General features: G+C 41.2%; 1 protein-coding gene across 37 annotated transcripts in view; it reads right to left on the reverse strand.

Moving 5' to 3' along the window:
• PHACTR4 (phosphatase and actin regulator 4) overlaps positions 1–20,826 on the reverse strand; it is a 145,288-nt gene that overhangs the window by 74,173 nt on the left and 50,289 nt on the right. The gene's annotated exons all lie outside the window — the stretch shown is intronic.

Raw genomic sequence — 20,826 nt, forward strand, 5'->3', positions numbered from 1 at the left:
TGGTACCTTGACCTTGGACTTCCCAGTATCCAGAACTGTTAGAAATAAATGTCTGTGGCTGGGCCTGGTGACTCATGCCTGTAATCCCAGCACTTTGGGAGGCCAAGGCTGAAGGATTATTTAAGCCCAAGAGCTTGAGATCAGCATGGGTAACATAATGAGACTCTGACTCTAAAAAATTTAAAAATTAGCCAGGCATGGTGGCGTGTGCCAGCAGCCCCCAGCTACTGGAGGGAGGGGAGGTGAGGTGGGAGAATTGCTTGAGCCCAGAGGTGAGTTGTGAGCTGTGATTACACCGCTGCACTCCAGCCTAGGCAACAATGCAAGACCCTGCCTCAAAAATAAACAAATAAAAATAAAAGAAATAAATGTTTGTTTAAGCCCCCCCAGTCTATAGTATTCTGTTATAGTAGCCTGAACAGACTAAGACATGCTACTTATTCTAAAATTTTATTTCCTACCTATAGGTGGGCATGCCCAAAGCAAGGTGAGATCTATGTACTGGGAATTAATAACATTAGAAACAATATTTTAGGACTGAATATATCTTTTCTGAGAATACGGACAACTATTTCTGAAAATCTGCTTACTAAAACAATAAACTTGAAATAAATATTTGGAAGGCATTATATAATAGTCTCTTCCTGCTAAAAATCAATAATCTCCATATGATCTTGGGGAATAAGAAATTACAAAGAGTAGCCCTACATGCTGGGCATAATACATAGAAATATCACCTAATCACATGCAGCAAATGAATGTCCAATTTGCACATTGATTTTTCCTTTTTTATCCATAACTAACTTACATACAGCCAAGTACATAAATATTAAGGATACAGCTTGATAAATTTTTATTTAGTATAGTAACACCAAATTTTCTAAATGTTAAAAAGACACACATAACACAACCTTAACATAACCTCCACATAACCTGGATTATTCCACTAACATCTGAAGGTAAAAGAGGAAGCTAACAATTTTGAGTAATATATTAAGGAGTTTTACACTGGTTACTGCATTTAATCATCACAACTAACCATGCATTGTGAGGTATATTTATTTACCCTATTTTCAGATAAGAAAACTAGGGCTAGTAAGGTCAAATCCTGTGTCTTATATCACCAAGCTAGTAAGTACCAAAGCGCTAATATTCCTTCAATAAAAGACAGCAACCACTGGGTGGAGTGGCGTGCACCTGTAGTCTCAGCGACTGAGACTGAGGCTGAGGTGGGAGGATCACTTGACCCCATGAGTCTGAGTCCAGCCTTGGCAACATAGTGAGCCCTGTCTCTAAAAAAAAAAATTAAAACAATTTTTTTTTTTTTGAGATGGAGTCTCGCTCTGTCGCCCAGGCTGGAGTGCAGTGGCCGGATCTCAGTTCACTGCAAGCTCCGCCTCCCGGGTTCGGGCCATTCTCCCGTCTCAGCCTCCTGAGTAGCTGGGACTACAGGCGCCCGCCACCTCGCCCGGCTAGTTTTTTGTATTTTTTAGTAGAGACGGGGTTTCACCGTGTTAGCCAGGATGGTCTCGATCTCCTGACCTAGTGATCCACCCGTCTCGGCCTCCCAAAGTGCTGGGATTACAGGCTTGAGCCACCGTGCCCGGCCAAAACAATTTTTTAAAAAAGACAGCTACCAAAAAAAAAAAGGGAGTTTTTCATTTAAATCTTTAGTCTCCAAACTGAGATCCCAGAAGATTTCTAGCATCTGAACTTTCCCGTATTTAGCCTGTCCTTGGTACATTCTCTTCTCTATTATCTTAGCCCCATTATCTGTTTTTGATAGAGAAAAAAACAGCAAAGGTAACAAAAAAGAAAACCTCAATGCTAAGGCATCAGTGAGGGAAAAAAGTGCAGAAACATTCAGACAACATTAAATTGTTAATATTGGTAGTAATTAGAAAAACATTATGATGTTGACCATTAAAACAGGAAAGAAAGTAAAAGGAGAAATGCACTGAAAGCACAATTCAATTTAATAATGCCCAATACTTTGGAACCTAGGTACTTATACTTATTAGCATAAAAGCAGACCATAGCAAGAGCAGTTTCCATTGTTGTAAAATGGGAATGCAAAAAGTGGCAAATGCATTGCTTGGCACTCAGGAGGTGCTCAACATATTGTAATTAACAACATCATTATCACCATCATCATCATCATCATGGAGCCAATATGGTATATTACTTATGAGCATGAACTTTGCAGTCAGACTGAAATTTTAATTCCAGCTCTACCACTTATTAAGTGTTAACTCAAGACAAGTTACTTCACCTCTCTAAGTCTCAGTTTTCTAGTATTATAAAACTACACAACAACAATTACTAGTACAAGGCTGAAAGTGGTGGCTCATGCTTGTAATCCCAGCACTTTAGGAGGTCAAGGCAGGCAGGTCACCTGAGGTCAAGGCAGGCAGGTCACCTGTTGACCAGCCTGGCCAACATGGTGAAACCCCGGTTCTACTAAAAATACAAAAATTAGCTGGGAGTGGTAGCACATGCCTGTAATCCCAGATAGGAGGCTGAGGCATGAGAATCGCTTGAACTCAGGAGGCAGAGGTTGCAGTGAGCCACGATCATGCCACTGCACTCCAGCCTGGGCAACAGAGCGAGACCCTGTCTCAAAGAAAAAAAAAAAATTACTAGTACAGGGAATTTGTAAGGATTAAATGACATGAACAGAAATGAAGTGCTTTGTAATGTTCCTGGGACCTGAAAACCTCTCAATAAATGCAAATCAAGAAAGGAGAGGCCAGGTCAAGAGTATGACTCCAGAGAGCAAGTTGGAAGAAGCAGGCCAGAGAGAAAGTCTGAACACAACCAGTTGCTGTATAGAAACATTAAGCAAATGGAAGGACCCAGATATAAGCATTACCTTGAATATTTGGGTAAGTTCAAACCCGGCACATTGAACATGCACACACACACACACAGCCCAGAAACAGTACCTTCTAATCTATGTAGACATGACCATACAAGAGTATAACAAGATAGATTTATGGATCTAGGTAGAGCTGCTAAAACCATCTGCCAAATTTAAATGCCAAAATAAAAACCACCTGCCAAATGTAAAAGGCCAGGCACAGTGGCTCATTCCTGTAATCCCAGCATTTGGAGAGGTGAAGGTAGGAGGATCCCTCGAGCCTAGGAGTTTGAGACTAGCCTGTGCAATAAAGTAAGGCCCTGTCTCTAATAAATAAAATAAAATAAAATAAAAGCCAAATCTTGTCATGGCTCACTGCTGATTCTACAATATTGTGAGAGTAGCAATAAAACTTCAAGAATGAAAAGGGCTGGGCACAGTGGCTCATGCCTGTAATCCCAGCACTTTGGAAGGCCAGGGTAGGCGGATCACAAGGTCAGGAGATTGAGAACATCTTGGCCAACATGGTGAAACCCCATCTCTACTAAAAATACAAAAATTAGACGGGCATGGTGGTGCGCGCCTGTAGTCCCAGCTACTCAGGAGGCTGAGGCAGGAGAATCACTTGAACCTGGGAGACAGAGGTTGCAGTGAGCCAAGATAGCGCTACTGGCTACTGCATTCTAGCCTGGGCGACAAGAGTGAAACTCCATCTCGAAGAAAAAAAAAGAATGAAAGGATTCTTAGTGATCATTTGGCTCAATTTCAATCTCCTACTTATTGCAGAAGGAGGAAACTGAGGTTCAAAGAGGTTAAATGCCTTGCTCAGAGCAAGAACTAAAATCCAGGTATCCTTATTCTGACTCCCAGACTCACTGAAGCTCTTGTATAAATGGCCAAGAATTTTTAAGCTCCAAAAGAAATATTCATTTTCCAAGGAAGTCCACACTCTACAACTAATCTCTCAGAAATGCTAAGTCTAGGCGGGGCACAGTGGCTCACGCCTGTAATCCCACCACTTTGGGACGCTGAGCTGGGCAGATCATGAGATGAGGAGTTTGAGATGAGCCTGACAAACATGGTGAAACCCCGTCTCTACTAAAAATACAAATATTAGCTGGGCGTGGTGGCGGGCACCTGCAATCCCAGCTACACAGGAGGCTGAGGCAGGAGAATGGCTTGAATTCAGGAAGCAGAGGTTGCAGTAAGCCAAGATTGCACCACTGCACTCTAGCCTGGGTAACAGAGCAAGACTCTGTCTCAAAAAAATAAAATAAAAAACAAAATAAAGAGAAATGCTAAGTCTAGGCCCAGTGCAGTGGCTTGCTCCTGTAATCCCAGCACTCTCAGAGGCCGAGGCAGGAGGATCACCTGAGGTCAGGAGTTCGAGACCAGCCTGGCCAACATGGTAAAACCCCGTCTCCACTAAAAATACAAAAATTAGCCGGGCGTGGTGGCTGGCGCCTATAGTACCAGCTATACAGGAGGCTGAGGCAGGAGAATCGATTGAACCTGGGAGGCGGAGGTTGCAGTGAGCTGAGATCGTGCCAATGCACTCCAGCCTGGGTAACAGGGAGAGACTGTCTCAAAATAAGAAAGAAAAGAAAAGAAAAGAAGAAAGAAATGCTAAGTCTGTTGCCTGTGTGCCAAGACACTACATGCTCCCTGACAATCATGTTTAATTTTTCTTCTAACAATCAGTATTTACTCTGTGCTAATTGGTAAGCAGACAAGCAGAAATGTAGGACGATACTGGCACACCAATGACATTAAAATTAACAATAAAGCCTTGAGTTCATTTTAGTCTTCTATGCATTATGGTTTTTTTGGTTTTTTTTTTTTTTTTTTTTTTAGATGGAGTCTTGCTCAGTCACCCAGGCTGGAGTGCGGTGGCGCGATCTCGGCTCACTGCAAGCTCCGCCTCCCAGGTTCACGCCATTCTCCTGCCTCAGGCTCCCGAGTAGCTGGGACTACAGGTACCCGCCACTACGCTCGGCTAATTTTTTTATTTTTATTTTTTGTATTTTTAGTAGAGACGAGGTTTCACCGTGTTAGCCAGGATGGTCTCGATCTCCTGACCTCGTGATTCTGCCCGTCTCAGCCTCCCAAAGCACTGGGATTACAGGCGTGAGCCACCGTGCCCGGTCGCATTATGTTTTAGAAATTTAAAAGGAAGTCTCACTTTAACTTTATAAGAAGTAGACAGGTATCTCTTGTTATTTGTTAGCTAATAAGATACTCCCTTTTTAGAGTACTTACTCTTCACAGCTTAGTGCCTCAAGGGGAAGTAGCAGAATTAAAATTTGTGATTCTCTTCCTATTCTATTTAGGGAAAGAGCAAGAAACCTTCGGTCAGGTGCAGTGGCTCATGCCTCTAATCCCAGCACTTTGGGAGGCCAACGTGGGTGAACTGCTTGAGTACATGAGTTCAAGACCAGCCTGGGTAACATGGTAAAACCCCATCTCTACAAAAAAAAAAAAAAATACAAAAATTAGCCAAGCATAGTGGCACATGCCAGTAGTCCCAGCTACTTGGGAGGTTGAGGCAGAAGGATTGTTTGAGCCCAGGATGCAAAGGTTGCAGTGAGCTGAGATCGTGCCATTGCACTCCAGCCTGGATGACAGAGTGAGACCCCTTCTCAAAAAAAAACTAAACACCTTAGAAAAATAAGATTTAATAGGCAAAGCAACTGAAGCTACCATTGAGATTTAGACAGCACTTAAAGCCCTCTAATAAGAGTCTTTTTTCATTTTTATTTTTCTTTAGAGACAGAGTCTTGCTCTGTCACTTAGGCTGGAATGCAATGGTGCGATCATAGCTCACTGGAACTTCTGGCCTCAAGCAATCGTCCCACCACAGCCTCCTGAGTAGCTAGAACTTCAGGCATGTGCCACCCACCCAGCTAATTTTTAAACTTTTTTTTTTGTAGAGACAGGGTCACACTATATTGCCCAGGCTGTCTCAAACTCCTGGACTCAACAGATCCTAGTGGGAGAAAAAAATTAAAGTTTTACTTTAAAAAGAGAGAGAGAGAGACAGATCCTCTAGCAGATCCTCTAGCCTCAGCTTCCCGAAGTGCTGGGATTACAGGCATGAACCACTGCACCCGACCCAAGCAGTCCTTGTTTTATTAAAGAACTGTTTCTTTTTTTTTTTTTTTTTTTTTTTTTTTTTTTTTGAGACGGAGTCTTGCTCTGTAGCCCGGGCTGGAGTGCAGTGGCCGGATCTCAGCTCACTGCAAGCTCCGCCTCCCGGGTTTAGGCCATTCTCCTGCCTCAGCCTCCGGAGTAGCTGGGACTACAGGCGCCCACCACCTCGCCCGGCTAGTTTTTTGTATTTTTAGTAGAGACGGGGTTTCACGGTGTTAGCCAGGATGGTCTCGATCTCCTGACCTCGTGATCCGCCCGTCTCGGCCTCCCAAAGTGCTGGGATTACAGGCTTGAGCCACCGCGCCCGGCCTAAAGAACTGTTTCTAATTACCACGTATAACCTATAAATTGCTGGGCATACCAAATATATTCTTTTTTTTTTTTTTTTTTTTTTTTGATACAGAGTCTCGCTGTGTCGCCCAGGCTGGAGGGCAGTGGCGCGATCTTGGCTCACTGCAACCTCCGCCTCCCAGGTTCAAGTGATTCTCCTGCCTTAGCCTCCTGAGTAGCTGGGATTACAGGTGTGCACCACCACGCCCAGCTAATTTTTGTATTTTTAGCAGAGACGGGGTTTTACCACATTGGTCAGGCTCGTCTCGAACTCCTAACCTCATGATCCGCCCACCTCGGCCTCCCAAAGTGCTGGGATTACAGGCATGAGCCACTGTGCCCGGCCAATATATTATTTTCCTAAAAGCCTAGATTTGGACAGTTCCACAGGTAGTGCTCAACAGAGAAACTTAAGATCATCACCTAACAGCACAAGTTGCTCCAAAGTAGGCCACATAAATGTGAACTGAATTTCTCATCAGGAAGCCATGAATTGTTCCTTCCCTCCACTAAACTAATGCTGATTTGTTAAAATTGTTTATAAGCAGTAAGACATTGTGGAATATCTTCCCCAGGTTCCATCCAGAAGATGTGGAAGACTTTATCTTCCTTTTCCTGAACAAAATATAGTTTGATTGTCTTCTTATATGTTAGTCACTGGGAGGCCAGGATGGTCTAGATCTCCTGACCTCATGATCCACCTGCCTCGGCCTCCCAAAGTGCTGGGATTACAGGCATGAGCCACTGCGCCTGGCCCCATGTTTATATATTTTTTGTTTTGTTTTGTTTTGTTTTTTTGAGATGGAGTATCACTCTGTGGCCCAGGTTGGAGTGCAGTGGCATGATCTTGGCTCACTGCAAGCTCCACCTCCTGGATTTACTCCATTCTCCTGTCTCAGCCTCCCGAGTAGCTGGGACTACAGGCGCCTGCCACCATGCCCGGCTAATTTTTTGTATTTTTTAGTAGAAACGGGGTTTCACCGTGTTAGCTAGGATGGTCTCAATCTCCCAACCTCGTGATCCGCCCACCTCGGCCTCCCACAGTGCTGAGATTACAGGTGTGAGCCACCGTGCCCAGCCTATATTTTTAATAAACACTTTACAAGATCAATCACAGGAGTATAATGCTTAAAATTGAATGTATTTTTATGCTGAAGTACGAATACAAATTGGATTACCTAGGAAAATCAGCTCTTGACTATTTTAATTATAGCTCCCTCAGCTTAATTCAGCATACTTCTTTCTTATGGCCTGAGATGTCTGAGGGAGGTAAACTCCAGCGAGGAGTTAGGAAGAAGTCACTTTCCTCTAGGACACGATGACCAACAGAAATTACTAGCAAATCATACAAATACATATTCACATCAAAGACTAATTTTCAACCTCTGAATATATAATTAGGGGAAAGAGCAGCTTTCTTTTCTTTACCCCATGATCTACTCTAGGCTGGCCAGCACTGGATAGTTACGGGAGGTAACATCCTACATGTGGAAATTAGAAAGCCTTGCTAGTAATCTGCAAACTCTTCATCTTCTCATCTATTTGTACAAATTGCTCCCTTTGCCAGGAATTTCTTTCCTAGATCCATTTGGCAAATTCCTACCCATCCATTAAGAACTGTGTGAAGTCAAGGCTGCAGTCAGCCATGACTGTACCACTGCACTCCAGCCTGGGAGACAGAGTGAGACCCAGCCTCAAAAAAGAAAAAAATTTACCAAAAAAAAAAAAAAAAAAAAAAAAGAACTCGCTCAACTGTTGCTACCTCTGTGTGGGACTTTCCTTAATCACTCAAGCAAAATTCTCATAAAAATTTACTGAACCCTAATTGTGTGCCCAGCACTATGCTGGTACTAAAAAAAACAGTTTTTGCCCATAACGTGATTATAGCTCAAGAAAACAGGATTTAGGCCAGGTGCGGTGGCTCACACCTGTAATCTCAGCACTTTGGGAAGCCAAGGTGGGCGGATCACTTGAGGTCAGGAATTTGAGATCAGCCTTGTCAACACAGCAAAACCCCATCTCTATTAAAAATACAAATATTAGCCAGGCATGGCAGTGCATGCCTGTAATCCCAGCTACTCAAGAGGCTGAGGCAGGAGAATTGCTTGAACCCGGGAGGCAGAGGTTGTAGTGAGCCAAGATCGAGCCACTGCACTCCACCCTGGGCAGGACAGAGTGAAATTCTGTTTCAAAAAAAAAAAAAATAGAAAAGAAAGAAAAGGAAAAAAAAGAAAAGACAACAGGATTTATAACAGAGTATGAATACTTAGGTTTATGCGAACACATATTGGTGTGTATAAGTGTGTCTAGCTTTGTCCTGATGTCAGATAAATTTTATTTTTATTTTTAGGCAGAGTTTTGCTCTGTTACCTGGGCTAGAGTGCAGAGGTGTGATCATGACTCACTGCAGCTTCAAACTCCTGGGTCTAAGCGATCCTCCTGCCTCGGCCTTCCAAGTAGGTACGACTACAGGTGCACGTCACCACTCATGGCTTTAAAACAATTTTTTTTTTTGTAGAGCCAGAGTCTCCCTATGTTGCCCAGGCTGGTCTATAGCTCCTGGCTTCAAGCAATCCTGCTGTTTCAGCCTCCCAAAGTGCTGGGATTTCAGGTGTGAACCACAGTGCCTGGCAACAGAAAATATCTCAAATGAAGTGACATCTAGAATCTGAAAAAGTCAGCTGGGCATAGTGGCTCACGCCTGTAATCCCAGCACTTTGGGAGGCCGAGGCGGGTAGATCACGAGGTCAAGAGATCAAGACCATCCTGGCTAACATGGTGAAACCCTGTCTCTACTAAAAATACAAAAAAAAATTAGCCATGTGTGGTGGTGGGTGCCTGTAGTCCCAGCTACTCAGGAGGCTGAGGCAGGAGAATGGTGTGAACCCAGGAGGCAGAGCTTGCAATGAGCCAAGATCGTGCCACTGCACTCCAGCCTGGGCGACAGTGCGAGACTCTGTTCAAAAAAAAAAAAAAGAATCTGAAAGAGTCAGCCATAGGAGGGATGACAGAAGTGAGAAAAAGGTACAAGCACCAAGGGATAATACTGGAGAGGTAAAGAGCTAATCATAACTATGGTTTTTCTGGACACACCACCAAAAAAAAGTTTTTCTCTGATCTCAGGATAAAGCTAGACACACTTACACCTACCAATATATGTTTGCATGGTGCCTAAGTTCTCATACTCTGTTATAAAGTACACCAGCCTGAACTGCAGTAATCTTCAGACTTCTCAATTAAGCTAGAAACTCCTTGTGGGCAGGGCCCATGATGTATTTATCCTTAAATTCTCAATGCTTGTCACACATGATGTACAGTATACATGCACCGAGTATTATTAATCTTGAGTATAAGGAAAGAAACAGCATTCTTTAATTTTAAGCTTTTCTCAGAGATTCTATTCTACCATAGACTATTTTACCCTGGTAGAATATTCATCCACTATATTCATCCAAGGTAGACTATTCATCCACTATTCTACCATGGATAGGCCATCATCTCTACATTTCTTCTGACCTCCAACAGTAGAACTTTTCTCATGGAGGCCAGAAAAAATGTCGAGACTATAGACTGTTCTATCATTCCACACAATCCTAGGAGCTGCTGTGAAACTCTTACTTTTGTGGGGGAAAAAAAAATATGTTCATGTGGTTTTTGAGAACATACTGCTTTGCAAGTAGTAACAAAGGAGATAGATTTGTCATATGAACCGTCACATACTCCCTCATTTAATCACAACTGTGAGGCTCAAGATCCTTAGTAGGAAGTGTTTGTACTTCATGTGAACTAGCCTGAAGAACAGGCTGAAAGTGACAGAAGGTTAAAGTTAAGGCAGGGCCATTGGAATCACCAGATACTCATGCCACTTACCCCAAATAATACTGGTTTATTTCTGTGGCTAGCTCATTGGATGCAAAAAACAAACTGCCTCCTATTCTACATCAAACACTATAACTCTTGTTCCCTCCTTTGCCTCCACTTCTAGAAGGCAGCATGGTTTACCAATGGAAAAAAGCACAGGGTTTACAGTCATATAACTATGTAAAATCTCAGCTTTCCCATTTACTGATTAGGTTACTCTGGAAAATTATTTTACTTACATGCACTTCAGTTTACACATCTGTAAAATGAAGAAAACTGTTCATAGAGTTATAAAAATTAAATAAGAAAAATTTCCAAAGACTACCTAATGATTAGAGGTGCTTAATATATTTTGGTTCCTCTCCTTCCATTTAGATTCTCTATATAAATGAACCCCACCTCCCCAATAGTTTAAATTAAACCACCACAGTTCTTTAGGAAAAACTGGAGAGGTTCTGTTATGCTTTTATGTCACAGAAGCTACATTATCTCTTCTTCTCTCAATAATGGTAGGCACGAAGTAATGTATATGTTTAAAACCTACAATACGTTGGACTTTTATTAGCAAGAGAAACTGAAATTATGCCAGCAGGACAGTTTTCAGCTCCACAAAATGAAAGATCACACTCTAAGAAACTGGAGCTATAGGGATTTTGCCTTGTTGTTTTCTTTTCAAGTTTTGGTTTTCTGGCCAATAAGCTCTTGAGGATATCCCAGGGGATAGGGAGAAGCTTCTGGAACTGAGGAAGGAGTTATAAGAAATCATAATCAACAGGAAAGTTTCAGTTAATATAGGTGAAAGATTTGGATAGGGATTTGAGGAGTTCCTTAGGGTCCAGTAAAGTCAGTGGGAAAGGTAGGCCTAGAAGAAGGTGAGAACTAGCTGAATGGAGATGAGAAGATGTAGAAAAAATAAGTGAGCAAAAAGATTCATATGTTGTGGGATGAAGGAAAAGGGGAAATGAGAAGAGGATGTAAATGACACTGATGGAACTTTAAACCACCATGTGACATCAGACAATTGATTCAAATCATTGCCAAGGTCCCTTCCAACCAATGATTTAACCGATTCAACATTCTGTTTCAAATAATGATTCAAAGAAATGTTTTCAGTTTTTAGTTTTCTAAATTTTTTTGTCAGTGATTTTAAGCTCACAAATAAATAAATGTTTTACTATGGAAAGGGTAGTGACCATAGTGTACTCTATATAACTAATCTAATTCAATGCTTGCTATATGCAAAATAAGTGTTAAATGAATTAGATTATAATTATTGAGAAACCACAACCCTCATTTATTCACTCCACAAATATTTGCTGAGTACCTCTAATGTGTCAGTTATTATGCTAGGTGTTGGGACACAGCAGTGAATACAACAGGGGAAAATAATCCCTGCCCTCTTCCTATTACATTAGATGGTGACAAGTACCACAGAGTAAAAACGGGAGGAAAGGAAAATAAGGTGGGCTGAAAGGGAGGGTGCTAAATTATAAACTGGGTGAGCGGAAGGGCCTCAGTGGGAAGATGACGTATAAGTGAAGACCCGCAGTAAACAACACATTCCTAAATTAACTTCCTCTGTCTTCTTCCTAACACTATAGCACTTTTTTTTTTTTTTTGAGACAGGGTCTCGCTCTGTTGCCCAGGCTGGAATGCAGTGGCGCAATTTCAGCTCACTGCAACTTCCGCCTCCTGAGTTCAAGTGATTCTCCTGCCTCAGGCCCCCATGTAGCTGGGATTACAGGTGCGCACCACCATGCCTGGCTAATTTTTGTATTTTTAGTAGAGACGGGGTTTCACCATGTTGGCCAGGCTGGTCTCGAACTCTTGACCTCAAGTGATCCACATCCCGCTGCCTCCCAAAGTGCTGGGATTAAAGGTGTAAGCCACTGCGTCTGGCCAAATACTATACTGTTTTTAGTTCTAATGGCAGCAAAACAAAAAGCAACATATCCAAGCATACTAAAAGTAAATAAGAATTACATTATTTTAATCATTGGTAGAGAAGTATTGGTTATCAAATATGCTGCTCAGTTCTCTATGTGCACTGTCTATGTGCACTGTCCAATATGTGGCCACTAGCCACATATGATTATTTACATTTATATTATTAAAATGAGATACAAATTACAATTCAGTCTCTCAGTTTTGTTAGCCACATTTTAGGTGCTCAGTAGCTAGCTACATATAACTACACATTGGAGAGTGGCAGATACAGAACATTTCCATCTTTGCACAAAGTTCTACTGGACATGCTGAACTTAAAGGATTTTTAAAGCCCACTCAGAAGTCTTCCAAGGCCAGGTGCAGTCCAGGTTCATTACTGTAATCCCAGCACTTTGGGAGGCCAAGGTGGGAGGACTGCTTGAACCCAGGAGTTTGAGACCAGTGGGGGCAGAGCTTGTCTCTATTAAAAAAAAAAAAAAAAAAAAAAAAAAAAGTCTTCTAGTAATAACAGGGTATCTCAAAGAACCAATTCCACGTTTCATCAGCATGTGGTATCTGTTTTTCATAGTACCAACTACTATTGGTAGTATAGGCTGAAGAAATCATCACAGCTAAATAAAAGTTTCATCTTATTTAGTTTCAAACTCTTGGACTATTTATATTCGCAATCTTTTTTTTTTGAAAAGGTTTCTCACTCTGTTGCCCAGACTGGAATGCAGTGGTGTGATCTCAGCTCACTGCAACCTCTGCCTCCTGGGTTCAAGCGATTCTCCCACCTCAGCCTCCCAAGTAGCTGAGATTACAGGTGCCCGCCACTACGCCCAGCTAATTTTTGTATTTTAGTAGAGACGGGGTTTCATCATGTTGGTCAGGCTGGTCTCAAACTCCTCACCTCAGGTGATCCACCCAGCTCTGCCTCCCAAAGTGCTGGGATTACAGGTGTGAGCCACCGCGCCCAGCCCAGTTGACATCTATTAAGGAACCAAGAGGTATCAATGATGTGTAGAAACTAGGCAGAAATCAAGGAGCCCACATCACAGAGGTCTGAAACATGTTGACTGTGACTAGTGACTCAAAGAGATGACTATTAGCCATTGCCACTTAATCTTCCTTCTCTCTGTTTCACAACTCTTCCTAATTTGACTGGCCCTCAATATTCACTTTAAGTGAGTGAGAAAGAAACCTGAATATTACCAACACTAGATATCCAGTGGGAACACAGTATGTGTCTGATGACAGCTAGCTATAACATTTGTAAAAGTTATGCAGAAATTCCTAACAAGAAATCTCCTTAAACAATATTGTTTTCCAGTACATGTATAGGAGAATATAGCCTTCATTCTCTACTAAATAAAAATTCTCAGTAATGAACATCTAGTTACACTACGATTCAATAAAAATTCCTAAGAAGAACTAGAATTACTATATAAATAGTGTTTCTATCAAACCTGTTCAAGCCAGTAATTCAAAAGCACTTTGTTGTTGTCAGGCTTGGTGGCTCACCCCTGTAATCCCAGCACTCTGGGAGGCCAAGGCAGGCAGATCACGAGATCAGGAGTTTGAGACCATCCTGGCTAACACAGTGAAACTCTGTCTCTACTAAAAATACAAAAAATTAGCGGGGCGTGGTAGCACACACCTGTAGTCCCAGCTACTTGGAAGGCTGAGGCAGGAGAATCGCTTGAACCCAGGAGGCGGAGTTTGCAGTGAGCTGAGAAGGTGCCACTGCACTCCAGCCTGGGTGACAGAGAGAGACTCCGTCTAAAAAAAATAAATAAATAAAATTTAAAAATAAAAATAAATAAAAATAGCTCTTCAGCTGGATATGGTGGCTCATGCCTGTAATCTTAGCACTTTGGAAGGCTGAGGTGGGAAGATCGCTTGAGCTCAGGAGGTGGGGACCAGTCTGGGCAACAAGGTCGGGAGTGGTGGCCATATGCCTGTAGTTCCAACTACATGGGAGGCTGAGGCAGGAGGATCACTTGAACCCAGGAGGTAAAGGCTGCAGCGAGCCGTGTTCACACCATTATACTCCAGTCTGGGCAACAGAGTGAGACCCTGTCTCAAAAATATAAATAAATAAATTAATTAATAATTTTTAAAAATAGTTCTGCTTTTCTAATTCCTATCAGAAACACTTAGAAGGACAAAACTGCAGCACTACCAGTTTTTAATCACTCAAAGTTGATTTCTGGTCTCTGTTTCTTCTCTCCTTGATTTATGTTTCCTAGTTTCTAATCATTTCCCTAAATGGTAAAAACTGCTATCTGAAAAATTAGAACATAAATAAAATAAAGTTAAGTTCAAATTTATCTACTCTGTTATGTGTGAAAAGATTTGAAGAGGCTCACACCTATAATCCCAGTACTTTGGGAGGCCGAGATGGGTGAATCACAAGGTTAGGAGCTCGAGACAAGCCTGGCCAACATGGTGAAACCCCGTCTCTACCAAAAATACAAAAATTTAGCTGGGCGTAGTGGCGGGCGCCTGTAATCCCAGCTACTCGGGAGGCTGAGGCAGGAGAATCGCTTGAACCCAGGAGGCGGAGACTGCAGTGAGCCGAGATCGTGCCACTGCACTCCAGCCTGGTCGACAGAGTGAGACTCTATCTCAAAAAAAAAAGAAAAGATTTGAAGAAAGCTAAAACTTAGAAAATAAACTAAATTCAACTTCCCAAGTATTCTTTCTCCCAATTATCTATTAATAATAATAGCTAACATGAATCGAACATGTGTTATAATCCCAACGATTGTTCTAAATATTTTACACATACTAACTTGTCTAATTCTTACAAGTCTATGAGAAAGACGGCATTTATTATCCCCATTTTATATGAGGAAACTGAGTCACATAGGAGTAAACTGGTCTAAGGTAAAAACCGGAAAAGTTAGGATTCATATCTAAGTAATCTGGATCTGAGTCTCCATCCTTTGCTACACCATAAACCTGGATATACAACAAAAACTCTCTAGCCCTAGTCTTTCATTAGAAACCCAAAATTACTGAAGCACAGGTTTATATAACCTTTTAACCATACTTATGCTACTTGGAGCATTATTATTAGCAATGTACAAATATGTTTTATGAGAGTGCAAGATATTTATTTACTCATTTATTTATTTGAGGCAGGATCTCACTCTGTTGCCCAGGCTGGAGTATAGTGGCGTGATCACGCCTCACTGCAGCCTCGACCTCCCTGGCTTAAACAATCCTCCCATCTTAGCTTCTTAAGTAGCTAGGACTACAGGCATGCACCACCACACCTGGCTAATTTTGTTTATTTTTTTGTCAAAACAAGGTCTTGTCATGCTGCCCCAGAATGGTCTTGAACTCCTGGGCTCAGGGATCCTCCCACCTCCTACAGTGCTGGGATTACAGGCATGAGCCACCACACCCAGCCCTGTGTATACTCTCTAAGGTAGTTAAGAAGTCTCTAGTTTTAGGCCGGGTGTGGTGGCTCACGCCTGTAATCCCAGGAATTTGGGAGACTGAGGCAGGCGGATTACTTGAGGTCAGGAGTTTGAGACTAGCCTGGTCAACATGGGGAAACCCCATCTCTACTAAAACTATAAAAACATTAGCTGGGCTCAGTGGCACAGCTACTTGGGAGGCTGAGGCAGGAGAATTGCTTGAACCCGGGAGGTGAAGGCTGCAGGGAGCTGAGATGGCACCACCGCACTCCAGCCTGGAGCAAGACTCTGTCTCAAAAGAAAAGAAGTCTCTATTTTTTACCTATTTCCCCATGGTCACCAAATTCTCTTTTTAGATACAAAACAAACACAGTAAAACAAAAAAACTTGCCCTAAAGAAACTGCCACTAAACTGTTTAAAGAACATAGATATAGAGAAAGAAATACAGGCTGGTCAGAAGCAGTGTGGTTTACAACTAATTGATCACAACCACTTACAGATTTATTTGTTCCTTCTCCCCTCCCACTGCTTCATTTGACTAGCCTTAAAAATAAGTAAAGGAAAAGAAGGGAAATACAGTCATCGTTCAGTATCCAAGGGGGATTGGTTCCAGGACTCTCCTTGGACACCAAAATCCATGGATGCTTAAGTCCCTTATATAAAGTGGCAAAGTGTTTACTTATAACCTATACACATCCTCCATAATACTTAGTCTTCTCTAAATTATTTATAATACCTAACACTGTAAATGTGATGTAAAGTTTTTATACTGTATTGAAAAAAATTGCATTACCATTTATTGTTATATAATTATTAATTTTCCCCAAGTATTTTCAATCTGTGGTTGGTTAAATCCATGGATGTGAAACCCTCAGAAACAGAAGGCTGACTATACATGCTATACAATTAAGTTTTAATATTTCCACAAGTACAAATCGTGCTGAATAACATGGCAGGAAATTCCAATAACACAAGTATTTTTATCTGTATAAAATCACTTCACTCTGTCTCACATTAAAAGTTCTCAATCTCCTCTTTGAGAGCTGAAAATGTAACTTACTCATTTTTTTCTGCATGGCAGTTAGGGCAGTGAGCCAACAAAACTTTATTGAATGAATCAGTGTCATTCAGTCAGTCAATCATACATCCATCCATCATTCACCTTTGGGGTAGGGTTAGGATAGTAACTGGCCTTCATTGAAACCAACATTAAGCCATGTATCCTGGATTCATTATGAGATTATAACTAGAACTAAACAAATACACACCTTCAGTATTAAGCCAAGTTCCCTATCCTAGCAGGAATGTCCTTCTTTGGTTCCACTTTTGTCTTGTACTATTTAAGATATAATTCTTAAGCCTTCTTGCTATTTGTGCCCTTTGATTACTGAGCTCTAAACTGAAGTGACGAAAAGACTGACTCACCCTGTGCGGGGAAATGGACAAAATAAAGCAGCCAGGCCTACCTTTTACAGCATCTAAATTAGTTTTAAGAAATCAATGAAAAGAAACAAAGAATATAGCAGCATCAAAGGAAACCTAAATAAGAAATTTTAAAATTCTTAAAGAGGTCAAATATAGTATTAATCTTTTTATGCAATAATAAAAAGGAAAGCTATAGCTATAGATTACAATCTGATATGACGTTACTCTGGCTACCGCAAGATAAACACTGGTTTGATGAGGAATCAACAACAACAACAAAAAAAGCCCCATGAAATCTTCAATGAGGATCAAAGGCCATCAGCACCATCTACAAGATGGTCCATTATACTACCATTACCTTCATTCAGTGGAAGCCTCAATTATAGCATGTGAGTGTGTATGTGTGTGTGTATATGTGAACATGCCCATGTGCTCTGGTTTCATTGATGTTTCAAACAGTAATCTTGTAAAAATTACCCTGCCTTTGGGTCAACTCAAAGCTCTGATCATGAAAGGTCATTTTGAACATGATAGGACATGCAGAAGCCAGCCAGTGAGGCTGTTTTGACTGCAGTAATAAACACATTGTAGAACTGGTACAAAAACTGACAAATTGTTCTATGGAAAAGAACATAAAGTCCAAAAATGCACCCAAGACCTTACAAAACTTAGTGTGACCAAACTGGCATCATAAACCAATTAAAAAGGGGAGTTTGCTAACTTCTTAGCTTTAATTTTTTTCTAAGTTATATTTGATAATCGCTTTGTCAAATATCAAAAGCAAATGTAAGTTCTCTTCAACTATTAATGTTGTATTAAACCTATATAATAAATTTAGGAATGACACCAATAATTTTTCCAGTTTTTCCCATTACTTGACATAATGGATCTAATTTACTTATCTACAGCACACTTCTAGTTTTATCATATAGGCTATGTTGCTGAGATCACTCCTAGGTATTTTATAATTTGGGTTGTTATTGTAAATTACTCAACTCCTTTAGATTTTCTATAGCTAACAATCCTCTTTTTTTTTTGAGACAGGGTCTCAACCTGTCACCCAGGCTGGAGTGCAGTGACACAATCATGGCTTGTATTAGTTTGTTCTCACACTGCTATAAAGAACTGTCCAAGACTGGGTAATTTATAAAGGAAAGGGGTTTAATTGACTCACAGTTCAGTATGGTTGAGGAGGCCTCAGGAAACTTACCATAACGGTGGAAGGTGAAGGAGAAGCAAGGCATCTTCTTCACAAGGTGGCAGGAAGGAGAAGGGCCAAGTGAAGGGGGAAGAGCTCCTTGTAAAACTATCAGATCTTGTGAGAACTCAATATCATGAGAACAGCATGGGGCAAACTGCCCCCATAATTCAATTACCTCCACCTGGTCTCTACCTTGACATGTGGGGATTATAGGGATTATGGGGTTTACAATTCAAGATGAGATTTGGGTGGGAAGACAAAGCCTAACCATATCAATGGCTTACTGCAGCCTCAATCTCCTGGGAACAAGTGATCCTCCCAGCCTCCTGAGTAGCTGGCACCACAGGACTGCGAGACCACTCCCAGTTCATTTTTCTATTATTTGTAGAGCTGGGGTTTCACAATGTTGCTCAGGCTGCGCTCAGATGATTTGCCTGCCTCAGTCTCCCAAAGCACTGGGATTACAGGTGTGAGCCACTGCACCTGGTCTAGAGAACTGGTCTTGATCCTATCAAAGTATGTAAGCAATGTTGTAACAGAAAAAAATGAACTAGAAGGATATATACAACATTCATGGTATGTATGGGTTGTCACTAGACAAAGGTGGTCAAAGGAGACTTTACCTAATAAGTTTTACTTTATAAAATGTGTCTTAATGTTATCAGTTTTTAAATCAATTTGGTAGAAATGCCAGCGTCACTATTATTTAAATATTTAAGAATAAAAATAAATTATCCTATTCCTAGGGTAACTAAAGCTTTTAACTAGAAGAGTTGAATTTTCTCATCTACAAAGATAAGCAAGCATATCATTTTTGTTCTAGTTTTTGACCTATCAAGGTAATAATTTGTAACTATTTATAGATTAGCCAGGTATGGTGGCCGCTCACCTATAGTCCCAGCTACTTGGCAGGCTGAAGCAGGAGAATCGCTTGAACCCAGGAGGCAGAGGTTTGAGTGAGCTGAGATCGAGTACTCCCACCTCTATCGCCAGTACTCCCGCCTGGGCGACAGAGTGAGACTTCATCTCAAAAAAAGTGTGTGTGTGTATATATATACACACATATATATGCACACACACAAATATATATACACACATAATCACTTTATATATATTTTTTACACTGTATATATACACATATACATTTACACTTTATGTGTGTGTATATATATGTAAAGTGACAATATATATAACCCTTAGATATTGCAATAAATCCTCTTGGGTCATATTCTTTCAATATATTTATAGATTTGACATATCAAATGGGCAAAAAAGCAGGCCAGCCACAGTGGCTCACGCCTGTAATCCTAGCACTTTGGGAAGCCAAGGCGGGTGGATCGCTTAAGGTCAGGAGTTCGAGACCAGCCTGGCCAACATGGTGAAACGCTGTCTCTACTAAAAATACAAAAAATTTAGCTGAGCATGGTGGTGGGCACCAAACAAACAAGCAAAAAACAGCTATAAATTGGCATGTTAAAAAAATGTAACTACTGTACATAGATAACTTCCTTAAAAAAATCATAAAAGTAGATATATCAAAATGTTATTAGTAATTATCAATGGATAGAAAGGTCAAATGATTTAAATTTTTCTCCTTTTTTTTATTTTTTGAGATGGAGTCTCACTCTGTCACCCAGGCTGGAGTACAGTGGCACAATCTCAGCTCACTGCAACCTCCACCTCCAGGGTTCAAGCAATTCTCCTGTCTCAGCCTCTCAAGTAGCTGGGACTATAGGCGCATGCCACCATGCCCGGCTAATTTTTGGATTTTTAGTAGAGACAGGGTTTCACCATATTAGCCAGGCTGGTCTCAAACTCCTGACCTCGGGTGATCCACCGCCTCAGCCTCCCAAAGTCCTGAGATTACAGGTGTGAGCCATTGTATCTGGCCTTAAAATTTTCTCCTTTATGCCATATTTTCTCATTTTTCTCAAAGAAATACATATTGTTTTTGTAATAAGAAAAAAACAATGATTTGTTGGATTTAATCTACATGTAATTTATATAGACTTTCTACAGTTGTATTAAGTGGAATAGAACAAATGTATTTTTTTGTTTGTTTTATTTTGTTTTGTTTTTTGAGACAGAGTCTTGCTCTGTCACCCAGGCCAGAGTGCAGTGGTGCAATCTTGGGTCACTGCAACCTCTGCCTCCCAGGTTCAGATGATTCTCCTGCCTCAGCCTCCCAAGTAGCTGGGGTTACAGAGGTGCCTGCCACCATGCCCAGCTATTTTTTTTTTTTTTTTTGTATTTTTAGTAGAGACAGGGTTTTGCCATGTTGGGCAGGGTGTCTCAAACTCCTGACCTCAGGTGATCTGCCTGCCTTGGCTTCCCAATGTGCTGGGATAGGAGTGAGCCACCACACCCAGCTGGACAAATGTATTTTTACACTGTCTTTGTCAGTATTTATTTATTTATTTATTTATTTATTTATTTATTTAGAGATAGGGTCTTGCTCTGTCCTCCAGGCTGGAGTGCACTGGCACAATCTCATTTCACTGCAGCCTTGACCTCTTGGGCTAAGCAATGCTCCCACCTGAGCCTCCCAAACAGCTGAGACTATAGATGTGCGCCAGCAAACCTGGCTAACTTTTTAAAAGGTTCTTGTGGCTCTTTTTTTTTTTTTTTTGTAGAAACAGGG

This window comes from Macaca mulatta, chromosome 1 (assembly GCF_049350105.2).
Source record: "Macaca mulatta isolate MMU2019108-1 chromosome 1, T2T-MMU8v2.0, whole genome shotgun sequence".
In the NCBI taxonomy this organism is placed as follows: domain Eukaryota; kingdom Metazoa; phylum Chordata; class Mammalia; order Primates; family Cercopithecidae; genus Macaca; species Macaca mulatta.